Below are 12,497 nucleotides of genomic sequence, written 5' to 3'. Positions count from 1 at the left end.
CAGAAACCTTCAATTCTTGCGAAATTGATCCATATGATAAAAAAAATAGAATATTTTGGCTTGTAGTGTTATTTGTCAATATTTTTGGCGATGATTGCTGAGAACGGTCAAAAACCGAAAAAATCATCCTGTTTCGAGTCAAATTTAGGCGTCGCGCTCAACGCGCTGAAAAATTACTCTTTAACTCAAATAAAATGAAACTTGTTTATCATTTTATTTTATGTCTTGTCTATTAGTTCATGTTAAAATATTTGAAATCGGACTTAACAAAAATTAATTATGATTTTTTTTAAACACCCCATAAAGAGCCATCGCAAAAATCACGCAAACATACTGTTGGTTAGAGAGGTTTTTCTCAAAAGTTTAACGCGATCTAGAGCCCTAGACACTATCCACGATTAGTACTAGGGTTGGTGTACTAGAAACAAGAAAAAAAATTTTGGGCACTAAGCTTTTCGAATTTTAGGAGTTCTATCAACAAAGCCTATTTTTAACGGTCGTAACGCGCGTCACGCAATTTCTTACTATTGTGTTTCCTATCTTTCCCACATAAAACAGTTGTCCGAGGGAGCAAATATTTTTGAAACTAGCTTTCTGCTCGGAAAAAGGCATGGACAATCCTAAATTTATCAAATATCGCCCCAAAAATAAGAATTAAGAAGGTTAAATCATGAGCGGCTCCGGTATGAGTTGTCTTCAGTTCCGTCTTTAACTGTGCAAAAAGCTTCGAAAAGCGGTTTCCGTGATTCGGTAATCATAAATAGGGAAAGAAATACGAAAGAAACCCTTAATAGTTTAACATATTAAACACATTTAACAGCTAGAAATTATTATCATTGTATTATTAAAGTGTACGACCAGAGAAAATGCAACACAAATGAAAATAGGCCAAAGCGAATTTCTCAGAAAATGTCTGTTTCAGTCGGCTTTGATGCACGCAGGAATGTCAATGGAAGTTATTTTTAGTAGGTTAATTTCAACCCGTGTGACAAATGCTTGCTGCTTAAACTATTTCTTGTTTTACTTTATATCATTTGTTTTTCAATTTTGTGAATAGGCTACAAACTTTGCCTTTAATATTTATTTTCTTCACTTTTTTTTTTTTGCACTGCCCTTGTGCTAAATTTAACTTATGCAAATTTGTGACAATTGATGTCGTGCGTGCTCACATTACGGCAGGAATAGTTTTGCTCTTTGCGTTTCGTGTTGTTTCGTTCTGTGAAATGGCAGGATTTTGTTCCTTCTCGGCAATTTTAGGTGGTAAGTGCGAAAGTAGTCGTGGACATACAGATTGTATAGCCCTTAATGATTGTGACGGCGATATCAGTTTGCATCTAGAAATCACCACCTTCAAGAGAAAATTCATGTGAAAGGGATCTAATACTGGCAAGAGCAGGTCTTTTAGAACTCACTGAAGAACAGATTAAGAATATGATGGTTTGTCCAGCCCATCGTTTTACCTTAGGAAAGTACTGGCAAGCTCCGAAGACCTGCCAGTATCCAAGACATCATGGAAAGAAATCGGCGGTAACAGGGACTCATGTTATAAATTTCAAGCTGGCCAGGGAAATTAAAAACCTCTTTGGAGAAGCTGCACCCGTTGGTTCCCGTAAGTTTTATCGTTAAAGATTGTTCTTAATCGCTAAAAATTGTTTACATTGTTAAGCCCTAGGCTGAAACAGATTTCACTTCCGTAAATATGAAATGCTAGGTCATTACTATTGTTGCATGGTGACAACTGTTCTCTGGACGCGTTCTGTTAGCTTACCTGAGACCGGCTCAAACACAGGATAAAATGTTATTATAAAGTAATTTGAATGCGACTTAAATAATTTATTCTTAGTGACATAGCTTGCAACACCTGATGTTTTTAACCGTGACTAAACAAATTACTCTTTCAAGTTTGCTGCGAACACAGGGGTCAGGGTTGGTTGAAGGCGATTGTGGGGGAGGGGGGATTACTATACGTGGAGGTTCTGCCCATTTGTATGGTTTAGGTATATTAATGGGCAGAATTTTGCAAGTTTAAGTATATAAAAATGTAAAGCATGTATACGAGCCTAGGGGCCCATCACGTTTCCGTAGCATAAAGCGACTAGGAGTATTCCCATCGCAGGGTTACCCCCAGTCTTGCCCAAAGAACACGACATATTGAACCCGGCCAGGACTCGAACCCGACCACTGCAGGAATTTTGCACTTAGTGATCCGGTAGAACCCGAATTTCAAAAGTCCTGTTCACATCAGCACTTATCCACTTGCGATGACTGCCAAGGGCTAAAGAAAGTACTTCAGGAACTACGACTTGAGATCGAAGGTCCATCCTGGACGCCAGTTAATTCAGAACAACGAGAAGATTTACTGTACGACTTTGACCGCGCAAAGTCAGATATCTTTCTATGGAAAGCGCACATTGTCCGCTCAATAAACCAGGAAGAGGCGAAGCAAGATTTACTGAAAACAGCCGTCGCGACGTCCGCCATTGTTATAATGGACTGGGCCATGAAATTTCTTCAACTGAAATATCTTGAGAAGCAGTCCGAATGGTTCGGAAAACGAGGGCTCAGCTGGCATATATCCACCGTCATAACCAAGAATGTCAGCACTGGTAATCATATGCTCACATCCTTGATTCCTGTCAGCAGAATTGGTATGCAGTCTGTTCGATCATCGAGAACACACTGGAGGCCTTAAAGAAGGAACATCCTCACATAACTCAGGTGAACTTTAGAAGTGACGAAGCAGGCTGTTACTACAACAACTTTCTCGTGGCGGCCGTAAGAGATGCTGGGAACCGAGTTGGTATCACCGTCACACGGTACGACTTTTCCGAGCCACAATACGGGAAAGATGTCTGTGATAGGATCCTTTGCCCAATGAAGTCAGCTATCCGACGCTATTGCAACGAGGGACACGATGTTCTTTCTGCAAAGGACATGCGTACAGCGCTTTCCGAACGTCCTGTCCGAGGCACAACTGCCAGTGTTTGCTCTGTGATGAGTCTCAAAAGACACTTGAAGTAAAAATGAAGATAATTTCAGCAGGTATCATAACTTTCAATTTGAATCAAATGGCATTAGGATCTGGAGAGCTTATAATGTAGGGCAAGGGAGGCTCATTCCCTACCAAGACATCATCGTCAAGCCTCAGGGTCCTACAGATCTTGTTATAGATGTCGACTTTTTTCCAGTCAAGGAAGCACGAATCCATAACGCCACATCAACTGATGGTGAGGAAACCAGCGGTCTTTTCTCTTGCCCTGAGCCTGGGTGTCAAATGGTCTTCAAAAAGTTAGTGAGCTTGAGAATCATCTTGATGTTGGCGAGCACCGCCAAATGCGCGGAGGGTCCGAAACGGTGTATGACAAACTCAGAAGAGACTGGGCCGAGAAATTCCTTAATGTTGACAACAACGAGGGAAGTAGCAGTGCACCGGTAGCACATTGCGATGAGCGAGGAGACGAATTTGAATATCAAGCTCCTAGTTTTTGCAGTGACTTACAGCTTGGCTGGGCTCTACACAAGGCGCGAAATCAAGGTGTGCGATTTCCTGATGATGTTAAACAATACCTAACGAGGAAATTCGACCTTGGAGAGAGAACCGGCAACAAGGCAGATCCCGGAAAAGTGGCTGCAGACATGAGAACAGCAAGAAGACCAGATGGTTTGCAGATATTTGACAGGTAAGACTGGCTCACGAAAAGTCAAGTACAGGGTTTTTTTACGAGACTAGCGGCCACACGAAGAAAGCAGGGGAACCAAGAGTTACAGATGGAGGATGTGTACGCAGAGGAGGAAGAGGAAGAAAGGCGTGAAGTGCTAGAGAGCGTCGCCGCTGAACTCAGTCCCAGGCATCCAATTGCATTCTTACTGCCTGTGTGACCTGGCACGAGACGAGAGTCTTGACAGTTTCAGTGTAGTTATGCTTAAGGAGATATTAAGATATTTTGAGATTCCCTTTGGTTCACGAGATCGGAAAAAATCTAGTAGTGAACTTGTTCTCATTCTGTGAAGAATGTGACTGTCGCCAATACGAAAAAACGTTCAACTGCTATCTATTTAATTCGCGGATGCGTTTGGCTGTTGTTCAAACGTTTAATAATAGTTTTCTGTGAACCGAGAAAATAAAAATAGTTTAAAGCCCTGTATTACTGTTAATGTAGGAAAGGATTAAAGTCGTTCTTTTTTGTTGCTGTTAAATTAGTTATACTATCCACTTAGAGACCGGTCATTATTTATCAGGGGTGGAGGGCCCACGAAATTGTGGAAAAAGTGGGCTAACAAATATGACCTCCCCCACACTGGAACAAAAATTGTGCCCTCCCCAAATTGAGTCTATTAAGGGTGCCCGCGGGTATTTCCAGGAGCGGAGGTGCTATTAATCATTGGGCATGGAAAGTTAAACGATTTTTCTTATTTTTCGGTAGTCGTATGACAAATAAACTATAACATAAACGAAAAAATGAACAGGAAAATCGATATTTAAATTACTCTATTTTTATTATTACGGCCACCTTGTTAGAAACCCCGTTTTTACTCCCATACAAACATAGGCGTACGGGCCGGGGGGGCTGGGGGGCTGCAGCCCCCCCAAATTTGGGCAGCTCAGAATTTTTGGGCAGCAAGAGAAAATTGGGCCAGGCGAGTTTTTAAGAAGTTTCCATGTTATTTTTCTCGAAGAGATAGATATTTTCTATTTTAACCTGAAGTCGGCGTGGTAAAACCAGCTTTGTTTACAAGAGTCAGTGGTTGCCTAGAACCAGTGAATGAAGAAGTTGATGAATGCACCAAAGAAGTGTTGCTTGTATGTGGAAGCCAGCAGTGATTATGAACTTCCTTTTATTAACGTTTTATAACAAATAAATTCATCCTTCCTTAATAATGACGGTCACTCAATTTTCGCGTCATCCTATGTTCACGACACTTTAATTTTTTTGCGACATTTTATTTTAAAATCGCGCAAATCACGAAATTGAAGTGTCGCGAGAAGGGGATCATATGTTGATATACATATTTTAGTGGAAATGACCAGGAAATACTCTTTGCTTTGGGAAATATCTGTCACATTGAATATAAAGAAACTTCTCCTGCGTTGCTAAATTTTACAAAATCAACGGCGAGATTTTGAAAGCCGGGTAGAAAATATACGTATGTTTTCGTCTTGTGCGCCGATTAGGCTACCTGACTGTTTCAAATGCTGGAGAGTCGAGTGATCTATTTGATGTTTCCATTTCCTAATGTGGTACATTCCTTACATTAATACATCTACAACTTGTTCTGCAGAAAGTCATCTGCTTTGCGCAGATTGAATCTTACCTCCGCAGCACCATGGGCAACAACGTGTAGTCAAATACTGATCGTACTGGCATTGTTCCGGCCGTCGAATGGCAGACAGCTATTTCTTTTAACGTGTTTATGAGCTCATATGTAGTATAGAATTTTTCTTTCATTGTAGGCCTATGTAAGTGCATCGTATGACCCTCGTTTCTCTCGACTTCCTTTGGCAACTGCGAGAATTTTTTGGGCAAATGGCTCACCGCCCCCCCCCTGGCAAAAAATTGCCCGTACGCCTATCATACAAACTCTGTATTTTTACATTCTCGTAAGCGGACATTCCCTAAGCGGCCGCGGACACTTTCCGAATTACGACTTAGACTTTTTCTTTTTTTTAAGCTCCCGTAAGCGGACCCCAAAAGAATCTAACCTCTGTATCTTGTATTAATAATCAACTTCACATCGCCGTTCGTCACATTTTACTTAATTACAGAACCATATTTCAGTGTTTGTTTTGTCTCATTCACGTCCGGTAACATTTTGACACAAGCTCCCGTAAGCAACCATCTTCCCCTACCCCTGTGGCCGCTTACAGAACCCTTCTCGTAGCGGCCAGCACCAGTTGAGACACTTTTTTCGCGTCCCGAGGGTGTCCGCTATGGGCTTCCTGACTTTTTCTACGTTTTTTTAACTGTCAGTAAAAACAATTATTTAGAAGTTCAACGAACGGCTGGTAGAATCGCTGACAGTTGACTGTTATAGATCGCTTCCAAAAACGCGCCCTTCCTCCGCCCTGGAGCAATTTTTTCTTTTTTGGGGGGTCATACATATACTTTTTTTGATACGCCGCGACTGAACTTAATTCTTTCAGCGAAGACTAGAATTATTTGATGACGGATATGGGCTATTTTCAAAGTCGAAACCAATTATAGAGTCGTTTTGCTGCAACGTAACAATTAGAAATGAAGTATAAAGGGAGGGCAAAATATTAATGTACGTGACATCCTAAAAATAACATTTACATTCCGCGTGTTAGCCGATTGAAATCTACATCCCTGCAAGATTTTCGCCGTAGTATAAGTCGATGTAAATTCGCCGTAATAATTTTTAAAGGCACTTTATACTATGAATAAAACTTCTTGTTTTAAAAATCTCGTTGTCAAAATGCGCGAGGGTTTTTCATAGTTCATTCCTTATGATATCCAAATCACGGAAACGTCTTTTTCGAAGCTTTCCGGTGAAACTAAAGACTCACACCGGAGCCGCTATGATTTTTAAAACCTTCTTATTCTTATTTTTGGGGCGATATTTGATAAATGTAGGATTGTCCATGCCTTATTCCGAGCAGAAGCTAGTTTCGAAAATATTTGCTCCCTCGGACAACTGTTTTATGTGGGAAAGATAGGAAACACAATAGTAAGAAATTGCGTGACGCGCGTTACACCGTTAAAAATAGGCTTTGGTGCCCCTAAAATCGAAAAGCTTAGTGCCCAAAATTTTTTTTCTTGTTTCTAGTACACCAACCCTAGTACTAATCGTGGATAGTGTCTAGGGCTCTGATCGCGTTAAACTTTTGAGAAAAACCTCTCTAACCAACAGTATGTTTGCGTGATTTTTGCGATGGCTCTTTATGGGGTGTTTAAAAAAAACATAATTAATTTTTGTTAAGTCCGATTTCAAATTTTAACATGAACTAAAGAAAGAATAAAAAAAATGAAAAAAGTCATTTTATTTGAGTAAAGAGAATTTTTCAGCGCGTTGAGCGCGACGCCTAATGACTCGAAACAGGATGATTTTTTCGGTTTTTGACCGTTCTCAGCAATCATCGCCAAAAAATTGACAAATAACACTACAAGCCAAAAATTGCTATTTTTGTTTATCATATGGATAATGTCTTGCAGAAAATGAGGAATTCTGTTCTGGGCCGAAAATCGAGTGGTCGGTTCTTACACGGACGCCCACTTAGTTAAATAGATCGATGCATAAACAGAAAAGCGGGAAAAGGCCCAATCTTAGAATGATTTTTGAGAAATTTATCGCCGCGCAGATAAAAGAGCGGCAGTCTTTCAACTCAGCAGAAACACTGATATGAGTAAGCGAGCTATAGCCAAGGCATGCAGGATTTCATCGTCATCAATAGTTGACTTAATGTTAAAAAAAGAGAAAATAAGAAAAAAAAAGGGATTTTATGGAATCGAACCCGGGCCGATCACATCACGAGCAAAATATCTAACCACTGGGCCACCAAATAGCTTAAGTAGAGGGTGATCAATTTTAAGTTCAAAAATGTGTTTCCCATAAAAATGCAGTTAATAACAGTAAACAGGCTTACTAGAGTGCATTGTAGGTTAACCGAAATGAAGGCCCGCGAAACGTATTTTTTAACGTTTTTGACATATTTTAATGTTAATAACGTACTCACAGGCTTTTGTACAAATTGCGAAAATAAAACACCGCTAAACACTGTCACGTCAAAATCGCGGATTTTTATTCTTGTTTCATAATTAATTTTCCGAGTTCAGGGGCTCACAGCCTCTTTGGTTTTTTAGGGCGCGACCGAGGATTGTAGTTGCAGTTCAACGGGTTACCATTGTAACTCGCTGAGATTAAGAAGATGATTACTCCGATAAAGTTGTTATAACTTTACGGGTTACAATGGTAACCCGTTGCTATTTGCATAATAGTGTACTATACACGAAATTATTATCTTAACCTCTACAAGTTGTGATGTTTTCTCAGCTTTTGACTGTCGTGAAAACGATGTAAACATTGCAGTTCACGAAATCGTTGCTCGTTATAACTAGATTAGCTGAGCGAAACATCTGCCGCAGGGATTTAAACTCACTTGTTCCGTTCCAGGGATCGGCGCATACAAGCTGAACACACGCCTTCTAATTACAGTCATCATGTGCGTTTCAATGTCGTCCACTACACTACCTTTATAACAAATGAAATCACTTTTAATTTCGTCGTGCAAAACATTAGCGTGTCCCTCTCCAACACTATATCCGATAGAAAGCGCAGTATGTTTTGTCAACACTTATTCACTGGATAGCGATTTCTCTGGTGGATAGCATTATCTTCTCTTTGAACAATTGCGCTCTGCTTAAAATTATTGTTAAACTGTTTGAAAGAACGTTGAGAAAAATACCACTTGAGGGCTTTGAGCACAGTATACAAGCGCTCTTAGCGTTTTTCATCGGCTTTTGCATTGGAAAACTCTTTCTCCTCGGAGATTGTGTGCATTATCTAAGTCACCAATTATTGTTATGAAATTACAATCAAAACAAAATGTTTAACCGACAACGTGCTCTTTGACGTTGGCTTAATGTTGTTCTCAAGTCAAAATCGCATACGAAATGAGAGTATACAAGTGCTAAAAGTCAACAATAGATCAAAGTGTGAAATACAATTAAACAATACATTTAACAAATGGCTTGGCACTTATTCATTAGTTTGTGTATTTATATTATCATAAATCTTCTTGGTACAAAAGGCTTCTCGAAGACGAAACGTAAACACTCATTTTTCCTTGGTACTTTCGTTCTTAATACGTGAAATTCAACTGTAATAAACTATCAACAAATAAAACAGCTTGTTGGAAGCGATGTTAAGTTACCTATTGCTAAATCGAAGTCGACAGATAGGCGTATTTCGCCATCAAAACGCGCGGAATAATGACCAACAACCGATCTCTTGATCCAAAAATGTTTTTCTCATCACAAGCGCTTGAGCCTTGAGTGATCTTGAGTTTACCAGATTTTCCGCGGAATAATCTTAGCCCGTTTGAACTGAGTGCGCAGGCAGGAGAAAAGTCATATTTCGCTATCGAAACGCGCAGGATAATGACGGACGACTGACCGCCTGGTCCAAAAACCTTTCGCCGGGTTTGAAATAAGTTTCACTGCCGCGAAACAATCTTAGCCTCGATTTCAGCCAGTTTCCGGCGGAAGTTAATTAATTAATTCCAAGTATACACATTCAAATTTTTTAGTATCATCCCAACGGATTCCCGAGGTGGCGAAGTGGCATCGCTGCCGGCGGCTGATGTAGCTTCATCACCTCAAAGTCGCGGGTTCGAATCTTCCAGTATAGGGTTTATTCTAAATGGCTTGGGGGCCGAATAAACTCTCCCCGCGTGAAGATGCGACCCGACGGCTCTAGGAATTGGTCTTTTTTATTTTTTATTAATTAATTAATTAATTTATTTATTTTTTTGTTAATTTATTTATCTTTTGCTGTATTAGTGTACTAAAGATGTTTTTTTTTTTTGGACAACATCACTTTTCAAGCATTGGTAAATCATGAAAAGAATTTGAAATCTTTTTTTATCTTATAATTTATAGATATATTAGTCTTGTTGGCGTAGAATGCTTTCTTTCATTGGATATTGGTTGAGTCAGCAGCTACTGCTTGAGTACATGTATATTATATTTACAGTATTTTTTGTAGCCCTAGCTCGTTAAAAGTGTTGCCACGATATCCAAATTCATTGTTTTTCTCCTCACTCTCAATTTCAATGTTGAGCTCCCCAACATACTGCGCAAATAATCCTTCATTTCACAACATTGAGCTTCCCAACATACTGCAACATATTACAATGTTGAGCTCCCCAACATACTGCGCAAATAATCCGTCATTTGACAACATTGAGCTTCCCAACATACTGCAACATATTACAATGTTGAGCCCCCCAACATACTGCGCAAAGAATCCGTCATTTGACAATATTGAGCTTCCCAACATACTGCAACATATTACAATGTTGAGCCCCCCAACATACTGCGCAAAGAATCCGTCATTTGACAACATTGAAATGGGGGACGGGGCGGGAAAAAATGATTTTTCTGATTAATCTAAAAAGTGACTGTTGCAGGCATGTATCATTTTAAGCCTGCCTTAGATGCTTTTGCAGGAAGAATAGGTGCCTTTGTAGACGCAAGCTGAGGCTATATTGAATTGAACGTTTTTTAAGTGAAGAATCTGCCTCTAAAACTTCAAAATAAATGAGATAAAATGAAATTGTCATGTACGTTAGTTGTTATAGTTAGAACAATTTGTATTGCGTTCTCCGATATCGTTTTTGATTAACAAAAGAATAGAGTATACAATGAGTATATTAAATTACACCCGATATTCGTAATAAAACTGAGAAGCGTTCAGTGCAGAGAACAAAAGAAATTTAACAAATTCAGCATTTGAAAGGAATGGAACGAAAGTTCTCTCGCGCGATTACGTCTCAAGCGTTATAAAATGAGATAACGCGAATTCAGTTTGTAAAAAAAAACCCACAATGTTCTTTTGTGGATAAAATATAGAATAACGTCACACGATTGCGTCCCAAGCGTGTCAAATCAAATGACTCGTGACGGACTGGTGGTTAATATTAAACTATTGCAAACGACGGTTTTCCTATACTAAATCGCAGTTTTTTGTTCCAAATGGAATCCGTGCTGCCAAGTTATCTGCTAGAACGTTAAATAACTGCAAATATGGTGATTTTGAACGGTTTACAAGAGGATTTGTGCTTATTTTAACGGTTTACAAACGGTTTACACGGTTTACAGCTATTTAAAAAGAACTCTGATGATCATCTTTTATTGTCTATGTAAACCGTTGTAAACCGTTGTAAACCGTTCTTTTACGCTTTGGTTGTGTTCAACATACAAAGTAAACCGATTGTAAACCGACTGTTACTAAGACTCATTCATCTCTTTTCGATTTAAAAAGGAGTCGAGAATATTCTGAAATCTCGGGTTTTTCATTGTTCACTTCCCGCGGGTAACGCGGGATATCGATACATGCCCGTGCAGTCTGCCTCTTTTAAGCCATCTTAGGTGATCAATTATTGTACACTTACCTTTTAACAATAGATTAAAAGAGTAGATTCTTCGATAAAATCACTTTAAAATCAATATAGCATCAGCATCTTTCAACAAGCACGCGTATTCTACCTACAAGAGCATATTTAGCCGCCTTATAACACGATATCCATTTAACAGCTTAGAACATTTTGCCTTGTATCTCAGCATCTCTCTTCACTATTCTTCTCCACTTTAGCTTTCAGCTGGAACCTCTTTACATCTGCATGTGCTTGCTTGCGCATTTTTTCAATTTCACCTAAGTCTTCAAAATACCTGTCAACTCTTTCCTCCAGTTCTCGGAGCGCTCTTTGTAGTCTGTCAATAGAGCTTTCATCATCGTATTCTATTCTAACAAATCCTTTCAATAGCAGTCCAATCAAATTTTCTCTAGTTTCACTGCCGAATCTAGGTTTTCTGTTGCAAGCAAGAGCTACGTTGCTCTCGGAAAGCTTTCTAGTCTTTGTCCGTTGTCGCAAGTGACGCAACAATCGAGTCGTTTCCTTCGAAAAGAGAGCGCGCGCTTCCTTTAAAATATCCGCGCGCTACACAAACTAAAATATTAAATAATGATTTATTTTTTTATATTGCTCAATTATCCATGTCAAAATTGTCAATTGTACTTTACAACCTTAAAAAGAGCTAAAAATTAAATTCCAAATCAACTACAATCTTGGACGAAACCTGTTGAGACAAACGCATTTCACAGATTTTTTGCAAACTTCTCAAATTGCAATGTTATCAACACAACAAAAATTAGTGAAAATTTCTCGTCGAAGAGTGTGTGTATTATCTAAGGCACTAATTATTGTGATAAAGTTACAATTAATACAAAATGTTTAACCAACAACGTACTTTTCGACGTTGGCTTAACGTCGTTCTCAAGTCATAGCGGGATATCAAATGGAAGTGTACAAGTGCTGAATATAATTTTAAAGTATAGCAATCGCATCACGCGATTACGTCCCAAGCGTGGCAAATGAAATTACGCGTGACGGGCTGGTGGTTGATATTAAACTATTGCAAACGACGGTTTTCATATACTAAATCGCCTTTTTCTGTCCCAAATGGTATCCGTATTGCTAAGCTTCCTGACACAAGATTGTCTACGTTATATATCGTGAGTTCAAGTCACTAAATCTAGTCGTTCGAACAATCACAAAACAGCTGTAATTTTCGCGGGAAAAGGGAGTGTTACTGTTGTGGGCAGCATGACACCTTTTTTGTTGCAAAATGGCTATAAAAGAAATCCCGCTGAACACCTAGCCTAATGCACACGTTAAATAGATCGATGCATAAACAGAAAAGCGGGAAAAGGCCCAATCTTAGAATGATTTTTGAGAAATTTATCGCCGCGCAGATAAA

At 39.2% G+C, this 12,497-nt stretch overlaps 1 protein-coding gene across 1 annotated transcript in view; it reads right to left on the bottom strand.

The window, feature by feature from the left end:
* LOC144655102 (uncharacterized) overlaps positions 1–11,583 on the bottom strand; it is a 33,666-nt gene extending 22,083 nt beyond the window's left edge. Inside the window, exon 1 of the mRNA XM_078515319.1 lies at positions 11,409–11,583. The gene's annotated coding sequence lies outside the window, so the exon portion shown is untranslated. The remainder of the gene's footprint in view (positions 1–11,408) is intronic.
* Between the last annotated feature and the right edge of the window lie 914 nt (positions 11,584–12,497).

The sequence above is a fragment of the Oculina patagonica genome, chromosome 5, assembly GCF_052425735.1.
Source record: "Oculina patagonica isolate OP01 chromosome 5, crgOcupat, whole genome shotgun sequence".
Classification (NCBI taxonomy): Eukaryota; Metazoa; Cnidaria; class Anthozoa; order Scleractinia; family Oculinidae; genus Oculina; species Oculina patagonica.
Note: the sequence above shows the minus strand (reverse complement) of the source record. Positions and strands in the feature narration are given on the sequence as shown.